The 19,030-nt window shown below is 37.6% G+C and overlaps 1 pseudogene; it reads right to left on the bottom strand.

Moving 5' to 3' along the window:
* Positions 1–226: 226 nt before the first annotated feature.
* LOC144454307 (heterogeneous nuclear ribonucleoprotein H2-like) lies at positions 227–1,477 on the bottom strand (annotated as a pseudogene).
* Between the last annotated feature and the right edge of the window lie 17,553 nt (positions 1,478–19,030).

The following is a 19,030-nucleotide window of genomic DNA, read 5'->3' as shown; positions in this document are numbered from 1 at the left end:
GAGAAAAGCTAAAACTGCTTAGCAATAATAGTTTTTACTCAGCTTGCTTATTACATCCTAGATGAATGTTTTTCTATGTTCAAAAATATTGAACCTGAAGTTGTTAAAACAATCCTAATTTCACTTACAGTAAGCATAAATCACATGCTTGTATTGCAAAACTGTTAAACTTTGGTTTGTTTTTTTTTTTCTTTAAAAAATGTGGACCAAGAGTCAGTGATCAGGATTATATTCCCCACCCACCACTCATACTGGACATGCCATGGATTCCTCCCATTCCGTTCACTCCCATAGATGTACAGCGCCAACTACTGTAGTAGCTACTATTCATTGCTCTTTGGCTCCTTACACAATGTTTGACTGAAAATCTCTGGAGTTATCCTGTAAAACTTGGTCATATCCTCTCATGCTGCTTTGACCACCGTAGCCTCCTCTGCAACCCCACTCAACTAATGGCTAGCTGGATCACTGTAACTGGACTGGTTTGACAAGCCCATGCCTCCCATAGTTTGGCTACCATAAGCACCACTGCTTGCTCCTGTTGTAGAATTCAATAAGAGTTCTAAATATCTGTGCTGCATATTGCTTTTTTTTTTTACATGGCTGCCACAGTATCTTCATGAGCAGCAAATTCAACACCTGCTCATTCAGTCACTCTGCCATCAGATCCAATTTCAATGTGTACTCAAATAGGGTTGAGTGGTTAGAAAAAATTATAAATATCATTTTCAGTAGCTCTGTAAGGTAATCCTCTCATTTGCACACAATGGCCTGTTGTACTCTGGAAAGTGGACCCACTATCTCCATATCTATGATCAGACATCACTAAAAAACAGTAGTTGAGGTCTCTTCCAAATCTATGCAACCCAAAGTCATACCCATCATTATATCCATTGTAGTCATCATAGCCTCCTTATCTTACACCACAGACACCTCATCTCATTCTTTCAAACCCAGCTCCTCTACCAATGCTGCTGTAGACCCTGCCAGCCCTAGGCCTGTAATAAGGGCCTGGCCTCTGCATAGCCATCAGCTTTTGAGGAAGATTATAATGAGTACAAACTTCTGCCCAGTTGCTCTTGAAGATTTCAATGTATCAGTGCCCTATTCTTTCCTTGTCTTTCTTTACAGCCTTTTGAGCTATTTCCTGTGAAGCAAACTATAGAAAGGTCTCCCCTGTACTCTTCCCCTGGAGTCCACCAGCAATATTATCCCATTTGGCATGATTTCCAACCCTGAAAAAAACTGAACAATTTCTTCCTTGCTACATCCAAATGGGAGTCCTCTAAGGTGCACAAAACCATCTTTGGCAGTGTCAGGACTATTTAGACTAGTATGCTTCAACACCCAATCCATTTCAACGTTGTTGGACTTGAGTACTTCAACATATCTGTGTCCCATAGTTTTTCTGTCTTTTTTCAGTGCCAATTTGACTTCATCTTCTGATTCAAGTTCAACAAATACTTCTCCACTTGGCCTGCCTTGTTGGGTATAGATGAAATGAATGCCTGATGCCCCATTTTGAATTTTGCACTCCAAGAAGCATTGGACTTCATCAAACAAGCAGGACCAGGGCAAGCCCCAGCCTTCAGTGCTCAGCATCATCTTGCTCAGTCAGTGGTGGTGGCTTGATACTTGACGTCAGCATGGCTACAAAGAAAATTCCAATTCACATATTGATCAGCTTGAACCTTTAAAGTATATGGTTAAAGTCTGACATCATTTTGTGGGACTCTACTCAGGAAGTAGAATCTAATTGCCTCTGAGACAGGCTGAGCGTAAGGGGTGGTAGGCTGTGGAGGAGTCACATAAGTCCTGTTTATCATACTCATTTCCTTTGGGAATTCTATCTTCTCTCTTGCAGTTCCCCATTGATAAGCTGACTAGAATGGGAATTCATTTTAGATATGATTAACTGCCCATCTTAGCCACCTAAAAAGGATACATACAATATTCTCCATCTGTAGGTTCTAATACATTGAATTACAGTTGAGGGTAAAAGTATATGTTTAGAGAGTTCCCCTAGGCTATAGATTTCAGCTTCTGAGATTCTTTTAGCATTGGCTTCATTAGACTAAGCTTTGAGGACTTCCAGGGACTCCTAAGGTTTCTGTTTGAATTTCTCCTTAAGTCACCACAGTTCTTTAGGTGAAAAGGTCCACCTACCTCCCACATCATGCCACTGGTGAGAGGTCTTCCATTTGGGACTTCCACAGACTACCGCAAATCTGTTGGTCTCCTCTTGTCTCAGGATTGGAAATTAGCAGAAATCAAAATCCTTGGGTCAATGACCACAGGTTGGGTTCTGGCTGGGAGCTTTCAGTACCCACACCTATCTGTAGAGATCTCTTCACTTGTATGGCCACCAGTGTCATTAGCTACCTCTTAGCTTTGATTGCACAGTCCTTGAAAGCCAAGAGCTGCTGAATGTGCTGAGCCACTTCACTTTAAGTCTGAATATGATGCCAGATGAACTGATGCAGAACAGTCAACAACAACCAGGAATGCTAGATTTGGTGCTTTTTTATACTCCTAGGCAGCCTCTTCCACTACTTACTGAGATGTCCCCTTGCTTGAGTGGGTGTCCCACATCAAGTCATCCCACTGTCCTTAATAACTCTTATCCTAACTTAATCATGCTATGAGTCACAAGGTCATCTTATCTTGTCACCATCTGCTGAAACTATGCCAAATGTTAGAAGTTTAACTGTTAACACCAGCACTCTATTCAGTTTCCTTGTTAAAAGGAAATGAGGCACTAGCAAGTCACTGACCATTTAATACAAGGAGGTTTATTTTGTCCTAGTACAGAATATGCAGTAAGAATACAGTAGCACTTGGTTTATTTGGATGCTGTCCTCCTACCCCCACCTCACATAATATTATTCATGTGGGCTTCAAAAATCCATCAATTCTTAGTTGGTTTGACTCCATGTAGCTTGGATGACCAAGAAATTGTGTCAGGAAAGTCAGGGCTAACCAAGTCCCAGGAGCAGCCTTGTCCTAGGACTATAGCTTGTCAGCTAGGGGTGTGGGTTGTAGAAAGATTCTGTATCAGAGAAACTAAAGCCAATCACAACAGCCATTCATCTACCTTTAGCCATAGTAGTCATAGAATAGATATTCAGAATCCATTAAATTGATTCTTCTAACATAATCTTATCTGGAGAGTATGCTTGCTATTATTTATTTAGTGCAACAATTTCTATCGAGTACTGTGAGTATGTCCTCATCTCAAGATTTTTTGCACATTGCTTCTGGATGGTGATAAAGGTCAAAAAGTCCACTAATTCCCTATTTCACAACCAAATGTCAAATTATTAATGTTATTTCAGGAACACTTACTATGAACCAACTAGAGTAGGTGGTACAGTGGATACAGCACCAGGCTTGTAATCAGGAAGACCTAAGTCCAAATCCATCCTCTGACACCTGCTAACTGTGTGACTCTGGGCAATCTCTGTCTCAATCTCCTTATCTGTAAAATGAGGATAATAATATCACCTACCTAACAGGGTTGTAGTGCTTAGCACAGTGCCTAACACATCGTGTAGGAAAACTTTATTGCATTGTTTAAATCTAGCCCTGTTTGGCTGGGAAACTAGACCTGTTGCTTAGAGACCAGATTTGTTTAATGCTTAAGTCAGGATCTAGGTTATGCAGACCAGAAACTTAGACGAATCCAATGACTGAAATGTAAGAAGTCTTCTCCTGTTATATATCTCAAGCAATCCACATATTATCTGAAAATTGCTTCCATGCTATTTCCTTGGTTTTTGTTTGGTATTATTTCCTTGGTTTTTGTTTGTTTGTTTGTTTAATGAGTAACTTAACAGACACTTGGGGGAATGGGCCACCTCTCTCTCTCTGTCTCTCTCTTTCTCTCTCTCTCTCTCTCTCTCTCTCTCTCTCTCTCTCTCTCTCTGCTAGATGATTTTATAAATTTCTATCTAAATTGTATTACTTACAACACAGTGTGTAGTTTTTATTATGTAGGCTTTTATTTTTAAGGCAATTGGGGTTAAGTGACTTGCCCAGGGTCACAAAGCTAGGAAGTGTCGTGTTTGGTCTGAGGCCAGATTTGAACTCAGGTCCTCCTGACTTTAAGGTAGTTTTTCTAACCAATGTGCCACCTAGCTGCCCCTAGGCTTTCTTAAAATGGAAATTTATTGCTATATATTTTGAATCCTCTCATGTTCTGCTGTGTACATGGCAATGCTTTTTTTTTCTTTTCTCATTTTGTATTTGTTTTAGTATTTAAGTTTATAATATGTTTCTTCTTCTTTTCTTATTGTGTATTCAAGTTTTAAATAAATTAATAGGGGTGGAGCCAAGATGGAAGAGTAAAAGCAGTGACTTGCTTTAGCTGTCCTTCAAATCCCTCCAAATACCTGTGAAAAATGGCTCTAAACAAATTCTAGAGCAGCAGAACCCACAAAAAGACAAAGTGAAACAAATTTCCAGCCCAAGAAAACTGGACGGTTGATTAGAAAGGTCTATCGCAACAGGCTGGGAGAGAAATGCAGTTCAGAGTGGGCACGCAGGCAAAGACCAGGCCTCATGAACCTGGATCAGGCCTCAGAGGTCTGAATCACAGGCAGCTGTGGTGATTTCTAGACTTTTCAACCCACAAATGCCAAAGACAACTTAGGTCAGTAAGGAAAAGTCTGTGACCACAATGAGAGAGAAGCTCGAGCCCAGCCTCAGTCCCAGCTGTAGCCTTGGGGCAGTGGCTGCTTCCTGAGCTTCAGGCCCACAGACTGAGGGGGAATCACTGATCAGAGGGGGATTGCAGGGATCTCTTTGCTAGTGCTGAAGTGTGATTCTCTTGCTTTGCCCGTGCTTAGATCTGGGTCACAGTTCTGGGTGGTGGTCCTGGGGTGAGGAGGAGTGCTGGCATGGAGGAGCTTGTAGTGGCAGTACAAAAGGAATCCTCCTCACAGCTCCAAGGCTGAAAATAGTACTTGCGGTCACTCATAGACACAGTCCACGAAAGGAGTAAACACCTCACTCTTGATCATACCATCTTCGAAAATCTGAAAATTTACTAGTCCCTAGAAGTATCTGTGAAAACAGCCACACAAAATCCCTGAAGCTTGGGACAGTACATTCTACACACTGGAAGCAGACTCTTACCTTAACAAAGAGTTTATAACTCAAGTAATTGGCTGGGATCGTGAACAAACTATGCAAAAAAGTCAGACCATAGAATCAATCCTTGCTGACAAAGAAGATCAAAACATACAACCAGAAGACAACAAAGTCAAAGCTCCTACATCCAAAGCCTCCAAGAAAAATATGAGTTGGTCCCAGACCATGGAAGAGCTCAAAAAGGATTTTGAGAAGCAAGTAAGAGAAGTAGAGGAAAAACTGGGAAGAGAAATGAGAATGATAAAAGAAAATCGTGAATAACTAGTCAACAGCTTGCTAAAGGAGACCCAAAAAAATACTAAAGAAAATAACACCTTAAAAAATTAGCCTAACCCAAATGGCAAAAGAGGTCCAAAAAGCCAATGAGGAGAAGAATGTCTTAAAAAGCAGAATTGGCCAAATGGAAAAGGAAGTCCAAAAGCTCACTGAGGGAAATACTTCCTTAAAAATTGGAATAGAGAAATTGGAAGCTAGTGATTTTATGAGAAATCAAGATATTGTAAAACAAAACCAAAAGAATGAAAAAATAGAAGATAATGTAAAATATCACATTGGAAAAAGAACTGACCTGGAAAAATATATCCAGGAGAGATAATTTTAAAATTATTTGACTACCTGAAAGCCACGACCAAAAAAAGAGTCTAGATATCATCTTTCAAGAAATTATCACGGAAAACTGCCCTGATATTCTAGAACCAGAGGGGAAAATAGAAATTGAAAGAATCCACCAATCACCTCCTGAAAGAGATCCCCAAAAGAAAACTCCTAGTAATATTGTAGCCAAATTCCAGAGTTCCCAGGTCAAGGAGAAAATAGTGCAAGTATCCAGAAAGGAATAATTCAAGTATTGTGGAAATACAATCAAGATAACACAAGATTTAGCAGCTTCTACATTAAAGGACTGAAGGGCTTGGAATATGACATTCCAGACGGCAAAGGAACTAGGATTACAATTAAGAATCACCTACCCAGAAAAACTAAGTACAATCCTTCAGGGGAAAAAAAATAAACATTCAGTGAAATAGAGGACTTTAAAGCATTCTTGATGAAAAGACCAGAGCTGAATAAAAAATTTGACTTTCAAATACAAGACTCAAGAGAAACATGAGAGGTAAACAGGAAAGAGAAATCATAAGAGACTTATTAAGGTTGAACTGTTTACATTCCTGCATGGAAAGATGATATTTGTAACTCATGAGACCTTTGTCAGTATTAGGGTAGTTGGAAGGGGGAAAATTATATGTATAGCTAGATTGATAGAGGGCACAGGGTGAGTTGAAGATGAACGGGTGATAGCTGGAGAATAAAATTAAGGGGTGAGAGAGGATTATACTGGAAGAAGGAGAAAGGGAGAGGTAGAATGGAGTATATTATCTCACATAAAACAGACAAGAAATGGTTTTTGTAGTGGAAAGGAAGTGGGGGAAGGTAAAGAGGGAATGAGTGAATCTTATTCTCATCAGATTTGGCTTAAGAAGGGAATAACATACACACTCAATTTGGTATGGGAATCTATCTTACCCTACAGGAAAATAGGGGGGAAGGGGATAAGAGAGTAGGGGGATGATAGAAGGAAGGGCAGATTGGGGGAGAGGTAATCAGAAGCCAACACTTTTGAAGAGAGACATGGTCAAAAGAGAGAATACAATAAATGGAAAGCAGGATAGAATGTAGGGAAATATGGTTAGTTTTCCACAGAATGACTATTATGGAAGTGTTTTGCATGACTACACAAGTATAACCTGTATTGAGTTGCTTGCCTTCTCAATAAGGGTGGGTGGGGAGGGAGTGAGGGACAAAATTTGGAACCCAAAATTTTAAAAACAAATGTTAAAAAAAAATATTTTCACATGCAACTGGGAAATAAGATATACAAGCAATGGAATATAAAAATCTATCCTGCCCTACAGGAAAATAGAAGAAGAAGAGGATTGGGGGGGTGATAGAAGGGAGGGAATATTAGGGGAAGAATATTTAGAATGCACACTGTATTGGGGTTGGGGGAGGGATGAGATGGGGAGAAAATTTGGAACTCAAAATCTTGTGGAAGTGAATGTTGAAAACTAAAAATAAATAAATACTGAATCTTTTAAAAATTAATTTTTAAAAAAAGGAAGGAAACAGCAAAGCACAACAGTGTCTTTGTCAAGAAAACCCTAATGACAGAGATCCATGGAGTCATGAAGAATCAGACATCACTGAAACACCTAAACAACAACATTCCATTCTGTTTTTCTCTTCTATTTTATTGATAGGCTTAAGCTGTTCATATTAATGGGTACAATAAAAACCAAAAATAAATTATATCACTTATGGATTTCATTCTTAGTTAAGAAATTGGTGTTGGATGGGGGTCTTTGATGGTCAACCCAAGAGGTGGGATTTGACCTAGACAGATTACTCTGCATAGGGAGTAAGTGCACAGGGTAAGTGCCCCTGTGGTTCAGGTGAAACACAGTCCAATCTCACAGACTACATCTTAGGACTGAGCACTCAGTGTCCAGAAATCTGGGGAGCTGTGTACCATTTTGACTTGGGGAATTGCTCAGAGTGAGTTAGAACCAGCCCAGCTCCATTATGGGCAAATGAGCAGTCCTCTTGGACTGATCAAGAGTTTTGGTTAGGCAGATACACCATATGTCAATTTGGCTGTCCCTCGAACAGGTCTTTCTCCTCACTCTCTCCTCTTTCTCTTTCTGTACTTCTCTTGTGACTGCTGCGACCTCTTGTGACTGTTAGGAATTAAGCTGGACAACCATTCTGTGACTATGTACTATATAATGCTGGTGGCAGCAAATGCAAGGACTGTCAGTTGAACCATATGACCTGCAAGGAGGGAATCCTTTATCAGTTTAGTTGATTGAATGACTCTGAAGTACTGATAGCCTAACATGAGTCTTGCACTCATTTATTTAGGAAGACCCCAGACTAATGAGGGAAACTTGTACCAGATTATGAGCTTCTTATTGTGAAATTCAGACTTAAATGGAACAAAATAGGGAAAAACATAAGACCATCTAGGTATGACCTAAATAATACCCTTTATGAATATGAAGTGGAGGTGATGAATAGATTTAAAGGATTGGATCTGGTAGGTAGAGTGCCTGAAGAATTATGGGTAAAGGTTTGAAATATTGTACAGGAGATAACAACAAAAAACATCCCCAATAAAAAAGAAGAGCAAGAAAGCAAAATAACTGTCTGATGAGGCTTTACAAATGTCTGATGAAAGAGGGAAAGTGAAAGGTAGAGGAGAAAGGGAAATATACATCCATCTAAATACAGAATTACAGTGAATAGTAAAGAAAAATAAGATGTTCTTATTTGAGCAATGCGAAGAAATAGAAGAAAACAATAGAATGGAAAAGACAAGAGATCTCTTCAAGAAAATTAGAGATATCAAGGGAATGTTTCATGCAAAAATGGGCATGAACAAAAATGATAGGGATTTAACAAAAGCAGAAGAGAATAAGAAGAGGTGGCATGAATACACAAAAGAACTATACAAAAATGATCATAATATCGCTGATAACCACAATGGTGTGATAATTGATCTAGAGTCAGACATCTTGGAGAATGTAGTCAAGTGGGCCCTAGGAAGCATTGCTAACAATAATGTGAGTGGAGGTGATGGAATTCCATCTGAGCTATTTAAAACCCTAAAAGATGATGCTGTTTAAGTGTTGCACTCAATATGCCAGCTAATTTGGAAAACTCAACAGGAGCCACTGGATTAAAGATGATTAGTTTATGTCTCAGTCCTAAAGAAGGGCAATGCCAAGGAATGTTCAAATTACTAAACAATTGAGCTCATTTCACACACCAGCAAGGTTATGTTTAAGATTCTGCAAGTTAGGCTTCTGCCCTATGTGAACTGAGAATTATCAGAAGACCAGGCTGGTTTTCTAAGAGGCAGAACTACAAACCAAATTGCTAAGATTTGCTAGATAATGGAGAAAGTAAGGGAGTTCCAGAAAAATGTCTACTTCTGCTTCATTGACTACAGTAAACCTTTGACTATGTGGATCACAACAAAATGTGACAAGTCCTCTTATTTGTCTCCTGAGGAACCTATATGTGGGTCAAGAAGCAACAGTTAAAACTGAACATGGAACAACTGATTGGTTTAAAATTAGAAAAAGAGTACAGCAAGGTTGTATATTGTTACCTTATATATGTAACATATGCAGAATACATCATGAAAAATGCAAGGCTGGATGATTCAAAAGCTGGAATTAAGGTTGCTGGGAGAAATACTAACAAACTCAGATATGCAGATAATACCACTCTGATGGCAGAAAGTAAAGAGGAATTAAGAAGTTTCTTGATGAAGGTGAAAGAGAAGAGTTTAAAAGCTGGCTTGAAGCTTAATATATACTATGTGTGTGTGTGTGTGTGTGTGTGTGTGTGTGTGTGTGTGTGTGTGTGTGTGTGTGTGTGCAATTAAAAGATGACTGCTCCTTGACAAGAAATCTTTGACAAATCGGACTTGCCATCTTGCCAACAAAGGTTCGTATAGACAAAGCTATGGTTTTTCTAATGCCAATATATGGCTTTGAGAGTTGGACTATAAGGAAAGTTGAGCTCCACAGAATGATGCTTTTTAGTTGTGGTGCTGGAGAAGACTTTTGAGAGTCCCTTGGACATCAAGGAGATCAAATTAGTCAATACTTAAATTAATTCAGGCTATTTACTGGAAAGGTCAAATCCTGAAGCTGAAGCTTAAATACTTTGGCCACATAATGAGAAGACAAGAGTCATGGAAAAGACCCTGATGTTGGAAAAGATTGAAGACAAAAAGGGGATGGCAGAGGATAATAGTATCATGGCAACAACAAACATGAATTTGGACAGACTTCAAGAGATAGTGGAGAATAGAAGAGCCTAGCGTGCTATGGTCCATGGGGTTATGAAGAGTCAGACATGACTGAACAACAACAATAAAAGTATACCTCTATTAATAAAAATAATCCATTGTCTAGGGTTGAGCTATTTGCTGGCCTAACAGAACCAACAGAAGAGAACTTCTCTTTTTTCCTCTCTACTTTCCCTACAAGCTTCCCAGAAAAATTTTGTCTTGCATCATGTCTAGCGTTGTTTGTAGATTCCGCTACATTAGAAGATTTCTAAGGGGAAATGCAGCCATTCATAAACACTGCAGTAAAAAAATTATAGCCACAGAGTTTAGAATGGTAGGGAAAATTAATGAAGTTTCATACTTGAAACAGTTCTCTCAAGTTCCTGTAATCTGTGTTAAACTCTCTATTCCAGTAAGTGGTGACAGAAAAATTATGAAAGTGCACCTGGAATAGTATGAATGGAAGTTACATCTCTGAACCAATTTTGTATTGATAGGTCCCAGATTTAAAGATTTTATTTGGCTTTAGGGTATAACATACAATAATTCAGATATGGATACCTGTCAGACTCAAGGCTTACACTAGCCAGTGTTTTTCTGGGTTTTGAGTGAACTATCATGTATTCACTGTATTTGTGTATTCATAGAATATGATTATTTTCTTAATTTCTGATGATTGATTTCTGCTTCAAGATGGATTTAAAATAGAAGGCTGTATAAGACTCATTATGTATTTATTGTCAACTGTTATTACAACAAAATGATAAAAATAACAACAGCAATAATAATAGCTGTACCTAAGATGTGATTAATGATTTGAGGTAAAATACCTTCAGACTGTACTTTGATATTGTTCTGAGTTTTGATTTCAGGCATGATTATCTGAATTTTTATTGACCCAATAATCCACCATTTAAGGGAAATACCAAATGCTGCTGAGTACAATCTGAGAACTGCTATAGGTGGATGTCTGTGCCTGGAAAGACTGAAGGGATGACCTTGTGTAGAATAAGATAGGATCCTCTTGACTCAGTTTCTTTATTGTGTTATTTCTTTCTAAACAGGAAATTTTCCCACCGGGCCAAATTTGAGATTTGCTATGGTACCCTGTGAATAATATGGAACTTTACTGAATGATTGGTGATTCCGCTCTTACCTGGACTCAAACAGAGTTAAGGGAGCTTCTTGCTTATATAAGGTCAGTCTGTGCCTTTGAAGGGACGTTCTTGATACTGTTATAACTATATCCTTCCCTTTTCCTTTCATAGTAAATTTCTATAACAAAGGCTGAGAAACTGTAAAAGTTTATATATGCAATGAATCCTGTTGTTGCAATAGTCAGTATCTCTGAGTTACCATAATGGAATGCAAATATGAAAGATCTTACTGTTTTTAATTTTACTATTCTGAATTTGTGGTCCCTAATAGTTATGTATTCATATATCAGATTTGGTCTCTAAAGTGTCTCATTCATGCTTTGAAGACAATATATCCTCGAAGCGGGGGGGGGGGAACAATTAGGACAAGATGTGATGAGATAAACATATAAAAGTTTTAAATTTTAATATAGCAGTAAACATCACCCTGAGAAAAAGAAACAAGATTAGATTATCTTCCCTAAGAACCACTCTGAATGTATACATGCATGTATGTATGAATATGTGTGTGAATACATATATTGGCTTTCTAATTTTTTTATTAAGAAAAATCACAAATGGACAAAAGGTTATGTCCATAAGGTTTGAACTAGTTTTCATCACATGAACTAATTACTGGAAAACCAAATTTAAGAGGAACAGCTTTCCATAATTGCTTTGGGAATGAGGCCTATTCTTGGCTTTCCAAGGAGAAACTATTTCCAAGTATCAGATGGTTACATAAAGCAACTAAAACCTAAGACGAAATAAGTTGATTAAAAGAAGTTTAATCTGTAATCTGACTTAGTTTACCTACAGAATCTGTTTAACTAGGTTTGTTTCCTTAAGGGATATATAAGATTATGATTCCACTTAACTAAGTTTGTTCAACTTTTATGACATTGATGGAAGCATAAGACTGTGAATTTGCATTTTTAAAACTTTTTGTAAAACACATGGCCTCAAAATCTCCCTGTATTATGTAGGGCACTTGTTTTCTGGTACAAGTCCCTAGACTTATTGCTCCTACTTCTTACTCAATTTGATCTCTCTATGAGTTGTCACCCATCTGATTTCTATCACTCAAGGACTTCTATCAAGCTCTTGATAAGATGAGCAGTGAGGGAGATGCCTCCACTGATTGGTTATTTTGAGCCTTAACTTATCTGCTTCTGCTAACTGCTTCTGTAATTGTCATACATCTTGAGCTTAAAGCCCCAAAGGGGTGAAATTGTGAAAAACTTTATTGAATTGTTTGAACCTAGACCTGTTGGCTGGGATGCTAGACCTGTTGCTTAGAGACCAGACTCATTTAATGCTTAATTCTGGATGTAGTTTATTCTGGCTAGAAATCCAGGCAGCTCTGAAGACTGATGCAAGGACTTTTCTTCCATTATACAGCTCAAGCAACTCCCAAGTCTTATCTGAAAATTGTCTTCATACCGGTTGATCAGTTAGTTTTCTTTTTCCTTTGTTTGAATCCTATATAATGTGTAACTTACAGGCACTTGGAGGAAGTGGGCCACCTCTTTTTCAGCTCTCCCTTTTTGCTGGAAAATTTAATAAACTTCTTTCTACATTATTTCAGTTATGAATTTTGCTCTCAGATAAAAGTAGGCACTATACAAATGCTAGCTATTATAGGCTCTCCTGGGGATTTGAACTCCCACACATCATTATGTAATATTTAGTCTCATGTAAACTTTCCAGTTTCCCTGAATCAGGGACCAGACTTGCTTCATGGGGCAGAGGCATGGTGCATTGTGAGTGCCTCCTCACAATGTACTTCTAATCTGAAATTCTCCAGACATAATTCTATAGCCATAGTCAGAATATTTTCTTCATTCCTTGAGCTCTCTAGCCACCATTGAAAAATATGGTCAACATGCAAGTTTCACATCCAATTCAAGAAATTATGGAACTCAAAGCATTGTTCTGTCCTACTGGAGTATCATAGCCCCAGAGGGAAATAATTCCAAATTGTTTTCCAAAATGCTTCCATTAATTCACACCTACAGCAACAAGGTATTGATACATCTGTTGTCCCACAGCCTCTACAAGATTTGCCCAAGAGACAAGACGGTACAGTGGACCCAGCACTGGTTTAGTGTCAGGAAGACCTGAGTTCAATTTCAGCTTCAGACACTAGCTGTGTGACTCTGGGTGAGCCACTTAACCCCTGTTTGCCTTAGTTTCAGCTGAAAAATGGGGATAAAAATGGTACCCTGTTGTGAGGATTAAATTAATTTATTAAAAAATATAAAAACCTCTATCAGAGTTCTGCTTCCAGGAGCCAAGATTGTGGAGTAAGAAGTAAGTCTCTCTCATCCTTCCTTATTTCCCTCTGAAAGCCCAGAAAATATCACCCCAGGAAAAACCCTGGAGCAACTGAACCAGTAGAAAGACAGGGTACAGAGTCCTGTAGCCCAGGAAGTTTGAGGGATTAAGAAGAAAGGCCCCTCTCGCCCTGGGGAAGGGGGAGCAGCACAGAGCAGAAGACATCCCAGCAAGCTTGCAAAAAGCCCCACCTCAGCATACCAGGGAGAGATCCTGAACCCCAGGTGGTAGAGCAGACAAACACCAACACCAGGATCCCAAGTGCCTCAGTATGAGCAGAGGAACCAGTGGAAACTGGCTTGGAAAACCACCATATGCCGCAGCCATCTCTGGTAGCCAAGTCTCCTGGTGCCTCAGCAAAATCCTGGGAAACACAACTCCAAGAGGGAAAGCCCCAGGCAGAGAAACATCCCACAGCAGTGAAACATCCATCTGCAAGGAGCCAAAGAAAGTGAAAAGCCTGGATGAGCAGGCAAACCTCCAGGGGCTAGACTACCCAACCCTACCCCTATTGCTCCAGTGTTGCTGATTCCAGCCCAACACCAGGTAACCTGCCAGAACTCTCCAAGTGCCAGCGTCTGAGGCCCCAGCTCACAAAGCCAGTGAGCAGGCCCTGAGCTCCCAGCACAAGAAGCTTGGGTCAGTGTCCCCTGCTACTCAGCAAGAGAGGTCTATTTTTTTAAAGGCCAGGAAATAAGCAAACACCATGAGGAAAAAGAAACGTACCATAGATTCGTATTATGGAGACAGTAAAGATCAAGGCAGAAATTCTGAAGAGGACAACATTGTCATCAAACCCATGTCTGAAACCTCAAAAGGGAATATGAACTGGTCTGAAGGCCAAAAAGCCTTCTTGGAAAAGCTCAAGAAGGATTTAAAAAGTCAAATAAGAGAGGTAGAAGAAAAATTGGGAAAAGAAATGAGAGGTATGGAAGAGAGAGTTAATAGCTTGGAAAAGGAAGGACAAAAATTAACTGTAGAAAACAAGTCCTTAAAAAATACAATTGGCCAAATGAAAAAAAAATGTCCACTGAAGAAAACAAGTCTCTAAAAAATACAATTGGCCAACTGGAAAAAAAAGTACACTGAAGAAAACAACTCCTTAAAAAGCAGAATTGACCGAACGGAAAAGGTGATATGAAAACTCACTGAGGAGAAGAACCCCTTAAAAAATAAAATGGGCCACATGAAAAAGGAGGTACAAAATCAAATAGAAGAAAATAATTTGTTAAAAATTAGAATTGGCAAGTGGAAGCTAATACCTCTATGAAAGAGCAAGAATTAGTGAAACAGAAACAAAAGAATGAAAAATAGATGAAAACATAAAATACCTAATTGGTAAAACAACTGACCTGGAAAACAGAGCTAGGAGAGACAATCTGAAAATTGTTTCTCTACCTGAAAATCACAATGAAAAAATAAAAGAGTCTGGACAGCGTCTTTCAGGAAATCATCAAGGAAAACTGCCTTCAGGTCCTAGAACCAAAGGGTAAAATAGGCATAGAAAGAACCCACTGATCACCTCCTAAAAGAGATCCCCAAATTGAAAACACCAAGGAATGTAATGACTAAATTCCAAAATTACCAGGTCAAAGAGAAAATACTGCAAGCAGCCAGAAAGAAACAATTTAAATATCATGAAACCACAGTCAGGATTACGCAAGACCATTGAAATCATTAAATAAGTGATGTGGCATCCAAATTCTTAGAGAAGTTCAGGGAGTTACAGGAAGAAATAGAGAGCAAAACTATACTAGTGGGAGACCTCAACCTCCCCCTCTCTGAACTAAATAAATCTAACCCCAAAATAAACAAGAAAGAAGTTAAAGAGGTGAATAGAATTTTGGAAAAGATAGACATGGTAGACTTCTGGAGAAAATTGAATGGGGGTAGAAAGGAATATACTTTTTTTTTCTCAGTGGTACATGGCACATACACAAAAATTGACCATGTACCAGGGCATAAAAACCTCAAAATCCAGTGTAGAAAGGCAGAAATATTGAATGCATTCTTTTCAGATCATGATGCAACAAAAATTATATGTAATAAAGGGCCATGGAAAGATAGACTAAAAAATAATTGGAAACGAAATAATCTAATCCTAAAGAATGAATGGGTCAAACAACAAATCATAGAAACAATCAATAACTTTATTCAAGAGAATGACAATAGTGAGACAACATACCAAAACTTATGGAATACAGTGAAAGCAGTTTTTAGGGGAAGTTTTATATCTCTAAATGTTTACATGAATAAAATAAAGAGTAAATCAATGACTTGGGCATACAACTAAAAAAAACTAGAAAAAGAACAAATTAGGATCAGCTAGGTGGTGCAGTGGGTAGAGCACCAACCCTGAAGTCAGGAGGACCTGAGTTCAAATCCAGCCTCAGACCAAACACTTGACACTTAGTAACTATATGACCTTGGGCAAGTCACTGAACCCCAGTTGCCTAAAAAAAAAAGAAAAGAAAAAGAAAAAAAAGAACAAATTAAAAATCCCCAATTAAATACCAAATTAGAAATTCTGAAAACCAAAGGAGAGATTAATAAAATTAAAATTAATAAAACTATTGAAGTAATAAAACTAAGAGCTGGCTTTATGGAAAAAAAAAACAATAAAATAGATAAATCTTTGGTTAATTTAAATTAAGAAAAGAAAGAAGAAAACCAAATTACCAGTATCAAAAATGAAAAGGGTGAATCCACCACCAAGGAAGAAGAAATTAAAATAATAATTAGGAACTATTTTGCCCAACTCTATGCCAATGAATTTGACAATCTTAATGAAATGGATAAATATTTACAAAAGTATAAATTGCCCAGATTAACAGAAGAGGCAGTAAAATACTTAAATAAACCTATCTCAGTAAAAGAAATTGAACAAGCCATTGATGAACTCCCTAGGGAAAAATCTCCAGGGCCAGATGGATTTGCAAGCGAATTCTATCAAACATTTAAAGAACAATTAATTCCAACATTATATAGACTTTTTGGGAAAATAGGTGAAGAAAGAGTCTTACCAAATTCTTTTTATGATACAAATATGGTGTTGATATCTAAACTGGGAAGAGTCAAAACAGAGAAAGACAATTATAGACCAATTTCCCTAATGAATATAGAGGCAAAACTTTTAATAAAATATTAGCAAATAGATTACTACAACTTATCACAAGAGTAATACACTATGACCAGGAAGGATTTATACCAGGAATGCAGAGCTGGTTCAGTATTAGAAAAACTATCAGCATAATTGTTCATGTCAACACCAAAACTAATAGAAACCACATGATCATTTCAATAAATGCAGAAAAGGCTTTTGACAAAATACAACACCTATTCCTACTAAAAACACTACAGAGCATAGGAATTAATGGAGTCTTCCTTAAAATGATAAGTAGCATCTACCTAAAACCTTCAGCAAGCATCGTATGTAATGGGGATAAGCTAGAAGCATTTCCAGTAAGATTGGGGGCAAAACAAGGATTCCTATTATCACCACTGTTGTTCAATATGATACTGGAAACGTTAGCTTTAACAATAAAAGAAGGAAAAAGAAATTGAAGCTATTAAAATAGGCAAAGAAGAAACAAAGCTATCACTCTTTGCAGATGATATACTTAGAGAATCCTAGAGAATCAAGTAAAAAACTATTTGAAATAATAAACAACTTTAGCACAGCTACAGCCTATAAAATAAACCCACATAAGTCATTGGCATTTCTGTATATTACCAAGAAAGTCCAACAGCAAGATATAGAAAGAAAAATTCCATTTAAAATTACCATAGACATTATAAAATATTTAGGAATCTACCTACTGAAACAAACCCAGGAACTATATGAACACAATTACAAAACACTTTTCACACAAACAAAGTCAGATCTAATAATTGGAAAAACATCATGGGTAGGCTAAGCTAATATAATAAAAATAACAATTTTAAGTAAGTTAATTTACTTATTCAGTACCATACCAATCAAACTACCAAAAATTATTTTATAGAGCTAGGAAAAATAATAACAAGATTATTTGGAATAACAAAAGGTCCAGAATATCAAGGGAACTAATGAAAAGAAAAGCAGGGGAAGATGGCCTAGTCATACCAGATCTTAAATTGTTTTGTAAAGCAGCAATCATCAAAACTACTTGGTACTGGCTAAGAAATAGAGTGGTGGATCAGTGGAATAGGTTAGGTATTCAAGACACAGTAGTTGATGACTATAGTAATCTACTATTTGATAAACCAATGACTAACTTTGATAGACTTAGCCCTTCTCAGCAATGCAAGGATCTAAGACATCTCTAAAAGTATCATGATGGAAAATGCAATCTACAAACAAAGAAAGAATTGTGGAATTTGAATGCAGATAGAAGCATACTATTTGCTCTTTTTTTCTTCTGTTTTGTTTTGTTTCCTCTTTCTTGTGGTTCCTTCTATCGCTTCTAATTTTTCTTTACAATATGACTAATGTGAAAATATGTTTAATAGGAATGTATATGTATAGCCTATATCAGATTGTGTATTGTCTTGGGGAGGGAGGTGGGAAGGGAGGAGGAGAAAAATTTAAAACTTAAAAGTTTATAGAAGTGATTGTTGATAAATCAAAATAAATTAATAATAATAATAATAACAAAAGCTCTTAGCTCAGTACCTGGCAAATAGTAGGCACTATATAAATGTTTATTCCCTTCTCAAGGGAATAGTTCAGACAGTAAATAGCTGAGACAAGATTTGAACCACGTCTCTTAGCATCAAATTCAACCCTCCTTTGCATCATACCATGTGCTCCCCAACAAAATACCAGAAAGTAAAGCCTGAGTTAAAATCTGGCCTCAGACACTAGCTGTGTGACCCTGAGCAAGTCACTTAACCCTGTTTGCCTCAGTTTCCTCATCTGTAAAATGAGCTGGAGAAAGAAATGGCAAATCATTTTTGCCAAGAAAACCCCAAAAGGGGTCACAGAAACTCAGACATGACTGAAAAACAGCTAAACACCAATGATTAGGACAGAGGAGTTTATGTGATGAATCTTTTTTTTCTCTTGCTATCTTACAAGTAGATTCTAGTCAATGACTAAAGGCTTTAATGATGAATGTGTTTTTGTTATAGTATATGTGTTTTAGGATGAATTGAAGTTTAACCAAAGTCACAAGTAAAACTATTGAAAGACTTTTGTGAACAGTTTACTTGAGTTCATATAAAATACTCTAAATAGACTTTTACTTCTATGGAGTTTGAAGCAAAGGGTTAGGAGAGTGACTGTATTACTAATTGGTCAGTACTAGAGTTACTAGTGACTGCTAGTAATCTATCTAGAGAGGAGAATGTGCAGCTCCAGAACAAAGAGACTGTATCTTATGGTAGAGTATCTATCACTTTCAGGAAGAAATGCTGTACATTAATATCTGATAAATACCTCTCTAGAAAGAACTGTGAAAGATTGAACTGAGAATATGAAATGTATGGAACGGCAAGATAAATTTCCTGTCATGTATCTTTTTTCTGTCACTTTCTTTCTTGGTGGCCAAAGATGCACTATCTAAGG

This window comes from Phascolarctos cinereus, unplaced genomic scaffold (genome assembly GCF_003287225.1).
Source record: "Phascolarctos cinereus isolate Bilbo 61053 unplaced genomic scaffold, phaCin_HiC Scaffold_726;HRSCAF=1367, whole genome shotgun sequence".
Taxonomy (NCBI): Eukaryota; Metazoa; Chordata; class Mammalia; order Diprotodontia; family Phascolarctidae; genus Phascolarctos; species Phascolarctos cinereus.
The sequence above is the reverse complement of the archived record's forward strand: the minus strand, read 5'-3'. Positions and strand labels throughout refer to the sequence as shown.